General features: G+C 45.3%; 1 long non-coding RNA gene across 1 annotated transcript; it reads left to right on the top strand.

Moving 5' to 3' along the window:
• Nucleotides 1-10688: 10688 nt before the first annotated feature.
• Nucleotides 10689-12052, top strand: LOC121069868. The gene is made up of 3 exons (XR_005819696.1): nucleotides 10689-10888; nucleotides 11301-11372; nucleotides 11541-12052. It is a non-coding gene; the product is annotated as an uncharacterized LOC121069868 (long non-coding RNA).
• Nucleotides 12053-12603: the final 551 nt, after the last annotated feature.

Genomic DNA, 12603 nt, shown 5'->3' with positions numbered 1-12603 from the left:
GAAAGCCATCCTTCCTTGGTGTTGTTAGAGGAAAGCACCATGGGCCACAACATTTCTTGCCTAAATCTTACATATATCTGCCTTACACAGGAGCATGGATGCTGCTATGCTGCTATTGCTCCTGCCTAGGGGAGCCGGTGACATTTAATCTTCCTTGCTCCAAACCACAGAAATCAACTCACCAGGGAATGGTTCTGTCCCAGGGGATTTTCATAGTGTGTAAACCCTGTTCTTAACCACAGGGCAACTGGAAATGCGCTGAACCTACCAGAACTACTACCAGCAGCTGGGCGCTGCAGTGACCAGAAATATGTGATCCGTTCCCATGCATTTCAATATGCTCGGGTTTTATAGCAGCAACGTTTAGTGTGCACACCGTGATCTTAGAAGAAAGGGTTAAAGTGTGTTCTGACCTGATCCCTGCTCAGGAGATCTGATAGTCTAATTGCAGCAGTTCAGGTCCCTTCTACACCCCCGGCACAACCACGTTTGCATCCAGGAGTGATACGGATCTGCTTCAACCTGGTTTGAGCTCTCTCCAAGCAGCAGCCTTGCTCCCCGCAAACACATGCTGCTTGCACTTGTGCACCTCCACATAGCTGCTGCAACACTGATGGTATCTGCTCTCCCTGTCCTCAGAGGGGTGCAGACCTATTTCCTCCAATTTTTGGTGGATGGATGAGCCCCTTGCTGCTAGGGGTTATGTGAGCAGCGGTAAGCCTAGAGCAATGTGCATGTTATGGATGTTAAAGTCATTTATCATATCATCCATGTTATGGATGTTAAAGTCATTTATCATCCAGTTTCCACCAGGGGAAAGCGATATTCAATGCCACTGCAGGAAGGATGCTGGAAGCACAGGGGTGGTGACTTCTGAACCAGCCTTGGAAGTAGTTTTTGCCTGGCCAAGCCCCCGTGACCAGATCCTCAGCTGTTAGGAGGTATCGGTTCAATAGGTATAGGAAAAGACATCAACTTGCAGCAGAGGAATTGCCTCAGAGACTCCTCTGCCTGTACAGAGCATAATTTTCCTGCTTTTTGCAGGATTTGGACACCTCGCTCACTTGCAGACACCCACCTGCAGGCACGTACGATTCAGTCTCTTACCTGCGAGCCGCGTCCTGCCTTCCCTGCCCACCTACACGCCTGGCTGTCAGATCCCCACCAAAACTCCTCAACTCTCTGCTAAGGGTGGGATCAGTTTCACCAACTTCAGGTGTTTCCAGCACAGACATCTCCGTCTGAGCTCGTCACCCTTGCCTCCCTTTTGAGCTGAAGCAGAGAAATCGGTGCCATGCACCTGATTTGCCCTTTGAGGTCTCCTTCAGGAATGGATTAATTGCTCCCTAGATTTAGTGGTCAGCATTGCTGCTTGGAGTCCATCACCTCTAGTCCTAGGATGTGAAGGAAAAATCTCCCTTCTCCCTTTCCAGGGGCCAGTGGGGACATAGTGTCCTCTGTGTTTTCTGTCCCCTCCTCAACATTTTCAGCTCCAAAACCATCCTTTCACACCGTGTTTCCAACATCTGGCTGGTCTAGAAAACTAGGACTGGGCACACCAGTGATGACGGGTTACACCAAATCACCGTCAGACTTAAATCCCTTCCAGGTTTATAAAGATTTTCCAAAGCTTGACTACATTTCTAATTGTCCCACCACCTGTATTGAAATGTACTGTACGTGTTAATCTCAAATTCTTTCCTCTTTCCACAATCTTTTCAATTTTTCCTGCACTCAGGCAGTAAATCCAATTAGGTTCATGGGTGTTAGTGCAGAGCCAAATTTGCTTTTTCAGCTCCAGACATTAATGCACTACCGGCAAGCAAAACTTTAACTTTCTTTTTTCTTTTCTTTTCTTTTCTTTTCTTTTTCTTTTCTTTTCTTTTCTTTTCTTTTTTCTTTTCTTTTCTTTTCTTTTCTTTTCTCTTTTCTTTTTTCTTTCCCTTTCCTTTTCCTTTCCTTTTCTTTCCTTTCCGCTCCTTTCCTTTCCTTTCCTTTCCTTTCCTTTCCTTTCCTTTCCTTTCCTTTCCTTTCCTTTCCTTTCCTTTCCTTTCCTTTACGCTCCTTTCCTTTCCTTTCCTTTCCTTTCCTTTCCTTTCCTTTCCTTTCCTTTTTCCTTTTTCCTTTTTCCTTTTTCCTTTTCCTCTTCCCTTCCCTTCCCTTCCCTTCCCTTCCCTTCCCTTCCCTTCCCTTTCCTTTCTCCTCTCCTCTCCTCCCCTCTCCTCTCCTCCCCTTCCCTTCCCTTCCCTTCCCTTCCCTTCCCTTCCCTTCCCTTCCCTTCCCTTCCCTTCCTTCCCTTCCCTTCCCTTCCCTTCCCTTCCCTTCCCTTCCCTTCCCTTCCCTTCCCTTCCCTTTCCTCTCCTCTCCTTTCCTTTCCTTTCCTTTCCTTTCCTTTCCTCTCCTCTCCTCTCCTCTCCTCTCCTCTCCTCTCCTCTCCTCTCCTCTCCTCTCCTCTCCTTTTTCTTCCCCAAATACTTCCAGCAGTAACACAAGTACTCATGCTCTGCTCCTTTGCACGTTCCACTTTCTTGTGTAGGCTGAAACCGCTGGAGGTAGAGGTGTGGCAGTGATGTTTGATCTTATTTCACATTAAAACTCTTCCACCGAGGGCTGATCCCCCCACCCCACGCACACCTTCATCTTGAAGAGCATCCCACTCCATCAGGGCTCCTGCGGGAATGAACAAGCAGGGAAGGTAACACCCGCTGTAAGCAGGGCTGGCAGGATCAAGCCTCGAGCAAGCTGCCATCCCCGCAGGCTGCAAAATCCGTAGCCTCCTCCAAAATAAAGGTGAACGTGATGACACTGCTTTCAGAGAGCTCGTGCAGTTCATGTCTCAAAGCGCATTCTGGCTCCAGCAGAGGATAAAACTTCACCAGCGTTTTGCCTGTGTGTCCCTCAGAGGAGTATTTCTGCACTGCCCGTCTTGTCCCTGCTTTATTCCTCTAAAGGCAGAATTACACACCTAGTCTATAGCCTTTTGACTTCCAAAATGTGAATGAATGGGAATTATGCAGTGTTTGATTATATAAAATAGCGAGGTACGTGGAGAACGTGTGTGTGCTAGGTCCTGATGAAGATGGATCAGGCATGAGAGAGCTGTCAGGGAGGCAGCAGGATTGTCTCTGGTGCTCTTATTGGGATTTAAGCCTTCCTTTATCTTATTGAGATCCTTCCTTTGTGGCACTGTAGAGCTTTTTTTTTTTTTGTTACAACTGCTGATTAATTTCCTCCCTATATGTTTTGAACTTCCCAACATGGAAACAGCACTCCAGACCTTCAGCTTTCTGCTGCCCACCTGGGAAGCACCTGGTCTTTTTAATGCCCACAGTTTTAATGCCCACTCTCTCAAATAACAGAAGCAAAAAACGCTCCATGCAGGCTCACTTTAGAGGTGGTAAGCAGAGCAGGGAAGGCAGGGAAGATCATGTCTGTCCTCAGGGCATGGGGAGCTCACCCATCCCCAGCTGAGCATGGGGGTGGGAGCTGAAGCAACCAGCTCTAGGTCTCTTTCCTGTGGTACCATCGAGCTTTTCCTGGAGAAGAAGCACCATGGAGGCCTCCTCCGTGGTGTTTCATTCGTTGTGCACTGGCCAATGGAGGAACAAGATCTTGGCTCCTGCACCACAGCTGCCATCACCACCACTGGTGAACAGCCAGAGGTCAGTGGTTCTTCTTCAGGTTTGCCTTCTCCATTGTGTCAGACTGGGATACTTGGACCTGTAAAACACATGGGCAGCTGTGAAAAAAATAAATCAGAGAAGACCAACAAAGAAGCTGACAGTGAGTGACAGGGAGAGTAGCTCAAAGTGAATAACACAGCAGACAAGTAAGAAGCATGACCAATAGCTGCAGGTATGAAGAGTCAAAGGACACTGAGAAATGCAGAGGACTGTGTTAATGGGGATGAAACTAAATGCAATTAGCTGTAATACATCATTCATTGCAAGCTGCCAGGGGAAGAGGATACTAACATGGAGAGCTACTAGGTGACAATGATGATACGAAGATCACCAGCTGAGCCACTTAAGACTGCACAAGACAGAATCAGACTCTAACGGTAGCACAGACCTGTGATGCATGAAAAATTCTTAGGTTGCTCCCTAGCTTCTGCATCTCCAATATTTACGACACTTTTAGAGTAATATTTGCTACAGACCCCACAAAATTCCCCATTGTGGGAACACTGAAGGTTTCTGAGGATCTGTGGCTCCTATAACTGTTTCTAGCTGACCTAATCTTGAAGGCACCTGACATCACATCAGTGACAACCTGCTGCCTGGTGTTTTGAGTAAACAGCCTGCGATGTTTCTCCAGCTGCCTTCTCCTCAGAGTAGCTATGAAGATGCACTGCCTTCATTTCATCCACCTGTGCTGTGCTCACACGGAGCGCAGGAGTCCTTACACCAGCAAACCACTGCATGTTCTAAAGCCTCGGAAATGTGCTTTACGAGTATTGATCTATTTGCCTCGCTAAGTGCTTTTCTGGCCTTGTTGTATCTGGGCATTCAGGCTATGGGAAAGGACAGTCTTTTCCCCTCCTGTTTCATGGGGTGTTACCTCTTGCTTTTGTGTAAGCAAGCAGGGCTTTTTGTGTGTATGTTGGAGTTGCTGGCAGGGGTCTTTGTGAGGTAAGGTGTTCAACACTTGGTGGTGAAGGTGGCATTATTCAGGGATTTTTTCCTCTTGGTGGCTCAGATAGCCTCTGCCTTCCCTTTGACTCCGCTGGACGTCAAAGGTGAAGGCACCTTCCTCCTGAAACATGGTGTGGAGCCTGGATGTCGCCCCACCTGAAGGCACACAGCCTGATTTTTGGCCAGCTGCAGCAAAAGGTTGGAACCTTTTTCCTCAGTGCATTGCTAGACCCCTGGACATCTCCTGGAGGCCTTCCAGACAATCTCAAGCATGGCTTCCTCACTCAAAAAAATATGAGTGACCACCACCACCATCTTTGAGTAACCCAGTGATTAGCTTGTGTTGAACCACTCCTGGTGGACACGACTCCACCGATGTTTGACACCTCCAAACTGCACTCATGGTCACTCATGGTGGTTAGCAGTAGAGGCTCCTGGTTTGGTTCACCTTCTACTGAAACATCTGTCTTTCTGCAACCACAAGAGGAGACAGTTCCTTAGAGGAGCCATTGCTTCCTCAAGACCCTATCTGAATGTAACTGAGATTCATCTTGGACAATTCTTCATGGTGTATCACTTAAAGTGTGATTCTGTCCTATTCATATTAGGTGTAGTACCTAACTGTGGTATGTATGGGTTATCTTCAGCTTCAAGGTTATGGCAATGTGGTGGCAAAGTGCCCTCAGCATCCAAAGTGTCTTGTGGTTGGATGATATCTGCCCACTCTCAATTCACAAGGATATGTGACATAACCTAGACTTCACCTGAACATGAGCCATGGTGGCTAGGCACCCACATATTCCCCTGCTCCCATGTCCTGCTACTGTAAACACGGATAATCCCCAGCTCATGCTCACTCAGTCCTTCTGAAAGCACCTCATGGGCTTGAATTTAAGCTCTGCTTTATGACCAAGGGAGCACAATCCTTGCAAAGCCCCAGTAATCATAATACGCAGAGGCAGAATTGATACATGTGGGCTTTTTCTATCACTCAATTAAATGGTTAGTTTATGCAACATGCCGTCTTTTTGAATCAAAGCTGGGTCACTGTTAGGCTGAGGTAACATTAATTATTTTTCCGCTTGTCGGATCCCATGAAAAGGATGTGAAAATGGCCTGTTTATGAAAGAGTGCGGGCAAAGGCTGTGAGCTGATTATGTCAAACATATTCAAAGCTTCCTCTGCAAAAGGGATTGTGATCAACAAAGCATAGCCCACACCTGCACCCATTTCACAATGAAAGCTGTGAGGGCCACAAAGCTATTGGGGGAAAAGAGAGGTTGCATTAACCCTTTTGGGGAACAGGGACCTTTTCCACTGTAAGATTTGCACACACACACAAGTCGATTTTCTCTTTTCCTCAAGTGGCTCCCAAGAACATTACCCCAGGAACAAAACCAGACTTTTCCATCTATTTTTGTTCATGCATGGTTTTTTTCTAAACTGGGTGAAAACACCAGAGTGCCCCATTTACTCCTGCTCTTTGCTAATCTCCATGGGAAGTTGCAGAGAGGAGCTACGTGTGCTGGAAGAGCTATGCAAGCTCAGACCCTAGTCCCAAAAGAAGTTTTGTACAGGCTGATCCTGGCACCCTCAGGGCAAGTGCCTATGCATGTGGAGCACACTGCTGGAGCCAGGCCATCTCCTTAATAACAAATTCAGCTGCTTGGAAGGCAGGAAGGAGTGATGTGCTCTCAGAGGAAGTTAAACTGGAAGCTAACTGCAGGGAACTTATCCCATTTTCTGGCAACTCTGTTGGTTATACAACTGGATAAGATGGTTTGAGTGGAAGGTTGGACTAGAGATGTCCTGTGTTCCCTTCCAACCAGTTGATGCTGTGATATGCAAAGTCATGTCCTCAAGAGCCCTCATCACTGAGGGTAATCTTGCATCTGCTGGTCAGCAAGGGAATATGGGACAGGGGGAATCATAGAACCATTGAATCATAGAATAAGCCGAGTTGGAAGAGACCCACAAGGATCACTGAGTCTGATTCCTGGCTCCACACAGGACCGCTGAAAAATCAGACCACGTGTCTGAGAGCATTGTCCAAGCACTTCTTGAACGCCGGCAGGCTTGATGCTGTGGCCACGTCCCTGGGCAGCCTGTCCCAGTGCCTGACCACCCTCTGGGTGCAGAACCTTTCCCTAACACCCAGCCTGACCCTCCCCTGTCCCAGCTCCATGCCGTTCCCTCGGGTCCTGTCGCTGTCCCCAGAGAGCAGAGCTCAGCGCCTGCCCCTCCGCTCCCCTCGTGAGGGAGCTGCAGGCCGCCATGAGGCCTCCCCTCGGCCTGCTCTGCTCTGGGCTGAACAAACCAAGGGACCTCAGCTGCTCCTCACACACCTTTCCCTCTAGACCCTTCACCATCTTCGTAGCCCTCCTTTGGACACTCTCTAATAGTTCTATTTGTTATAAATAGTTATATTGTGGCACCCAAAGCTGCACCCAGTGCTCGAGGTGAGGCCTCACCAGCACAGAGCAGCGCAGGACAATCCCTTCCCCTGACCAGCTAGCCATGCCATGCCTGATGCACCCTAGGATACTGTTGGCCCTTCTGGCTGCCAGGGCTCTAAAGAAAAGCACCACCATGCCTCTCTGCAGACTTAGTATTTGTTATTCCTGCAGGCAGGAGTTGGAGATCTCTGATCTGGGTAGCAACACGGAAGGAATTGAGTTACATCATGTGTGGCCTCCCTTGCCACGGTTCATGCTCAAAAGGCCAAGCAGGGACATGCACCCAGTGTTTTCCTGCAGCACCCCAGGAAAAGTGCTAGGGGACTGTTGGCTTTAGAGTGCTTTGAAGATATTACCCTAATCTAAACAGGGGTCAAGGGCCTGTTTTTCAGCTGCTTTCTCAGCTGGGGCAAATAGAAGTCTGAAAAGAGACAAGCACGCAGGCAGAGTCTGATGTCACCTCAAAAAAAGACTTATTAAGTTCTATTAAATCCCTGTGAGGACACTTTTGTCCCACTTTTGTACCAAAGTTCTTTATCTTTGGAAAATTGCAAAGAGGTAGTTCAAATGGCCATCACTGTGCCTCCAAATTAGAAGGATCTCATCTGGGACACTAAAGATGGTCAAAGTTCAGGTCACACTTAGCTAATATGGATGAACTCCCCATCAGCAGATGAGCCCTATGAGAAACTCGTTGAAGTCAACTGAACAGAAGTCAACCATTGCACGAGGGAGGTAAGATCCACCACAGGATAAAATAATGCTAAAACTTCAGGTTTCTGTTCATTTTCTCTGTGGTTCAACAGATTTCATTTTCTTGTTCCTGTGCCAAGTCAATATTGTTTTATGGGAAGACCTGGGACAATCCTTTAATTCAGCAAAACTTCTACTGATTAATGTAAGAATTACGCATTAATAAGGGTGCTAATTGCATTTACTCTAATTAATGCTTCTGAGAGGAGGTCTAGAAAAGCCCTGTTCAGCTTTGCATAATGTGAAAACAGATTAAGGACAATCTCCATCTGACTTTTTTCAAGGCTGAAGTTTTCCTTGATTCATTGCACATCATGACAGCAAAAACTGTTCTTCTTTTAAGTATTAACACCACACTTTCAGAATGATTTTCCCATGTGCGTGCATCAAGATTATTTTGGAATATTTCTACCCTGAGTATGGAGCAAATGTAATTTCAAATCACAATAAACCTCTAAAAACCTGGTATCTTAGAATCACCAGGTTGGGCTTCAGAGTCTTTAAAGATGAAATGCTATAAAAAGCATTGGCTAAATGTTTTGACTGGGTTGTAGTCTTTGGTTGGGTTGTAATCTAATCTCTGGGTCATGTTAATTGGAAGTGGGTAAGAAAGCAGGGTATGTTACGAAGCGATGTCAGCGACTCTAGGTAAGGCAATGAGTAGCTCGTTTTCCATTATCAAATATTCTAAAAGATACTTTAACCTTGTTTGGTAACAAACAATCCAACAAAGCCTCCAAATACCTAATCTATTAATCCTCATAATTAGCATAGGTCAAGAAAAAGTAAGTTTGGTAAACATAAACTCAACTAAGAAGCTAGTCTTGAATAATGTGAACAGCAATCATTGAAATAATTGTAATCTTTCAAAAATCATTCTATTTTCTGTTGATAATTAAAATCTCTTCCCTCAGATGTACAAAATAAGTTCAGATATTTAAAAGGAATGGAAAATTAGAACACTTTAGTTCAGCAAATGCCAAGAGCTCTTTTCACAGCACAATGAAGTCCATGTTATAAATGATGGAGAATATTTGGTTATAATTATGTATAAATTTCTCTGTAGTGTTTGCAAGGGTCATTACAGAAAACGGACTATGGCTTTCTGCACAGTAGTTGGTTCAGTTTTAAATACACCTCTTCAGAAAAATAGAATTTCCTTCTCACAAGAGGGAACATGTCAACTATTTATTTCTAAAACTGGAATTAAAAGTCAAAATACTATCATTTTTCCTGGAATTAACACTCTGGAAAATGTTCACAAATTGAAAATATCAAGATGAGGACATATTAAGAACATGTGTTTTTTTTTTGTTTTTTTTTTTTTTCCAAAATATCAATGATTTAATGCTCTAAATAGTAATTCATGAAAAAATGTTTGATTTTTATTTTGATTTTTTTCTCCTTACAATAAAATCAAAAATGTATTTAAAACCGATAATTACAGATGACAACTTTGAGGGGAGAAAACGGAGAGCTAGAACCAAACTAGCTTCAAAGGGGACTTAAAAATGATTGTTGAACAATATAAATACTTCTGAAGAAAAGTTTCCGCTTTTACTAATTCTCATTAAAAAAAAAAAACCAACCCCCTGCTCTGGATGACAGCAGATGGTAATGCCAATGGCCCTGTTGGTCCCTAGCAGCTGCTGCATCTTCTTCCCTGCCAGTCTCTACTCCTGCGGGTTGGGCTTTGCCAGCTTCAGGCACTGTAAGATTGCACTGGAACTGTGTGGACTGCTCTGGACACTATTGCAACACTGCTGCAAGATTTCCTGGGCTATTCCCCACTACATCCAGCGACTCATCTTTTTTCTGAAGAATATTTCTGCCGATGGAGTTCCTGCTGAGGTGCAGCACACTTAGGGACCAAATGAGTGAGACTTATCTGATCAGAGGTAGGTGTTTGCCTAGCCAGCTCCTCTGTCTGAGCCAGCCCCCAGGCTTCCCTTCTCATCACAGGAGGGGATCAGGGTTTCTCAGAGCCTGATTCCGTCGGTCCTTAATTCAACCCCGGCATCTGGCTGATGAAACATGCCCTCCTTCGCTTTGTTGACTGTGGAGGTATAAGAGGTATAAAGGCAGGGTGGACAGCTCAGAAGTAGGCATCTACCATACAGACATCTGCAATGAGTCATGCCTATCTGCAACTGATTTGGCTATTCCTCTTCCTTTTCCGTGGAAAACCACTAAAACACCAGCCAACATGCAAGCCTTGACCAAGAGGAGGAAGCTTTTAGATAGTGCCCATCACATTTACCCCCTTTGGCTCCTGGAACGTCTGCACTTTGAGGTGCCATTTTTTTTTCTTTTTTTTTTCTTTTTTTTTCTTTTTTTTTCTTTTTTTTTCTTTTTTTTTTCCTTGGAAAACCACTAAAACGCCAGCCAACATGCAAGCCTTGACCAAGAGGAGGAAAGCTCTTAGACAGTGCCCATCACATTTACCCCCTTTGGCTCCTGGAACATCTGCACTGTGAGGCACCATTTTTTTTCTTTTTTTTTTTCTTTTTTTTTCTTTTTTTTTCTTTTTTTTTTCCTTTCAGCATGGAACTGAAGTGAGGATTCAACCCCTTTAATAGCAAAAATATAGGAACTCTGGTGTGGATATAACTCAAACTAGAGCACAGGGGAAATCCAGGTAAATGTTATAGGGGCCAATAATACTACACCTTTTTCTGGGCTTGACATACATACATTGCATTATTCAACCCCATCAGCGTAGGACATCCTTGAGGAACACCGTGGACCCTGCACAGTGACCCTCTTCAGGTCGTGTCCAGAAATCCCACCCTCAGTTTGGGTGTGGACAACTATGACATCCCAGAACAACTGTGAAGCGAGAATGGAGTCCCATGGTCATCTGCAGATTGGCAGTGGCTAAGACAGTATGAAAGTTTCCGAGGAAAGGAGAGAGAAGGGAGGATAATTATCCCTAAACTCTTTCTTCTGAGCATCCCTGCTGTCCTCCTCACCAATGGTGTTATTTAATGCAATATTTTTTATTTTGCACTTTAATCTCAATCAGGTAGGAAATGGAGTCAAAAGGTAAGTGCTTGCTTATCTTTAGATTTCAGCCTGGAGGTGCAGCTTCTCCACCTTATTTGTATTTCTCTTTTTTTTTTTTCCATGTCTTTCTCTAGCCTCTCGAGTGGCAGATGTAGTTACTGTTCAAAGGAAATGTCAGCAGGTCATTTAACAACTTTCCCTCTCCTCCAAGGGCTTGACTCTTAATTATACATGGAAAGATACACACGAGATTATAACAAGAGGAATAGCAGCCAGCCAAAACCAAACTGATTTATTTATAGCATGTGACATATGGCAACATAAGACAAGATCTCTGGCTTATGGGCATTTTGGCAAGACATGGGCTGGATCCTATGGCAACGCCTTGCATTTGTGCAGCTCCCATTTCTGCTGCTCTGTCCTGTTTTCTTCTTTCATGTCTCATCTGTAGGTTTTCAAAGAGAGGATCCCAATCTTCCTTGGCCAGTTTTGACGTGGGCATTGCTTAGACACACGCCCACAGGTAAGAGCCATGCTGCTTCAAGCTGTTCAGGAGATACTGCATATCAAAATATTTTTGCCCCATTTTCCCATAGAGTAAATGGAGACAGTGGTGCTTACCTCTTTTATCCACCTCAAAGGGTAGTGTGAGGGACAGGTAATGTTTTCAAGTGGGTATTTTTCTTATCAGGAAAAGGAAGAACGTAAGAGCATCCAGTCTGGCTCAGACCACCCCTCTGTCTCCAACATGGCCAAGAGCACAAGCTCAGGGAAGGTGTATCAGGATAAAGAAAGGCCCTTGTCTTTACCTTTATGAAGCCTTCACTTGCTTCCCATTGAGCTGAAATAATAATAAATGATTGATTATTCCCATAACTGCCATTCCCTTCTTTCTTCATCCCCATCTCCCTGGAAATGACTCATTGTGTGAGACAGGGAAGACAGTAGGCATATGATATGTCTGGGAAGAGCAGCTCTCAGTCAAAGGCAGTAGGGCAAACCCTCCTTCCTACAAACAGGAAAGGAGCGGAAATTTCCATGGGTGCTCCTGAGTCCCATCAGTCTTGTCTGAAAACCCTCTACCTTTGATTCCAGGGTCTCCACACAATGGGCCTTTAATGCATCATTCTGCCTTTGATGACTACTGCCAGATTCTTTTTCTTATCTGACTTAGGAAAGATCTAACAGGATCAGTTAGCTAGCTCCGGGGTAGGTTCTTTGAAAAGCAATGATTTAACAGGGCTTTCTTTTACCTGCTCTTGGGATTCTCCAAACTTTCTGGTTTATCTAGCTCTCTGAGACACAGTGCTGCCCTCAGCAATGCCCAGATGGGCTTGGTCGAGGAGCTGGCCCAGCCTGGCCCGTGGCTGTAATTCCTGGTTCAGAGGGGCCATGAATTTGCTGATCCTCCTCATGGAGTGCAGCTCCAAACACAGACCGAGGACAAGGGAAAACTACTTTTGGAAGGATGGTGGTCCAAGGTGCTGGGGGTTAGCAATGGGCTGAGTTAATTTGGTTTAAAAACAACTGCCAGAAAACTGTAGTTCATCTCTCAGCCCTTCTCATAACCCTCTGTCATAGTGGAGGGAGAAGAGACCTCAGCTCAGCCAGAGCTGAATGCCAGTAGATGCTCAAATACTCAGCTGCCATAGATGGTCTTGAAGCTGTGTGGTTTACTGGGATGGAGAGGAGATCGGTGGCCACCTCAGATGGGTGATCACAAACCAGGCCCCCACTTTGAGAGGGTGGCTGGG

The sequence above is a fragment of the Cygnus olor genome, chromosome 4 (assembly GCF_009769625.2).
Source record: "Cygnus olor isolate bCygOlo1 chromosome 4, bCygOlo1.pri.v2, whole genome shotgun sequence".
NCBI classification, from domain to species: domain Eukaryota; kingdom Metazoa; phylum Chordata; class Aves; order Anseriformes; family Anatidae; genus Cygnus; species Cygnus olor.
Note: the sequence above shows the minus strand (reverse complement) of the source record. Positions and strands in the feature narration are given on the sequence as shown.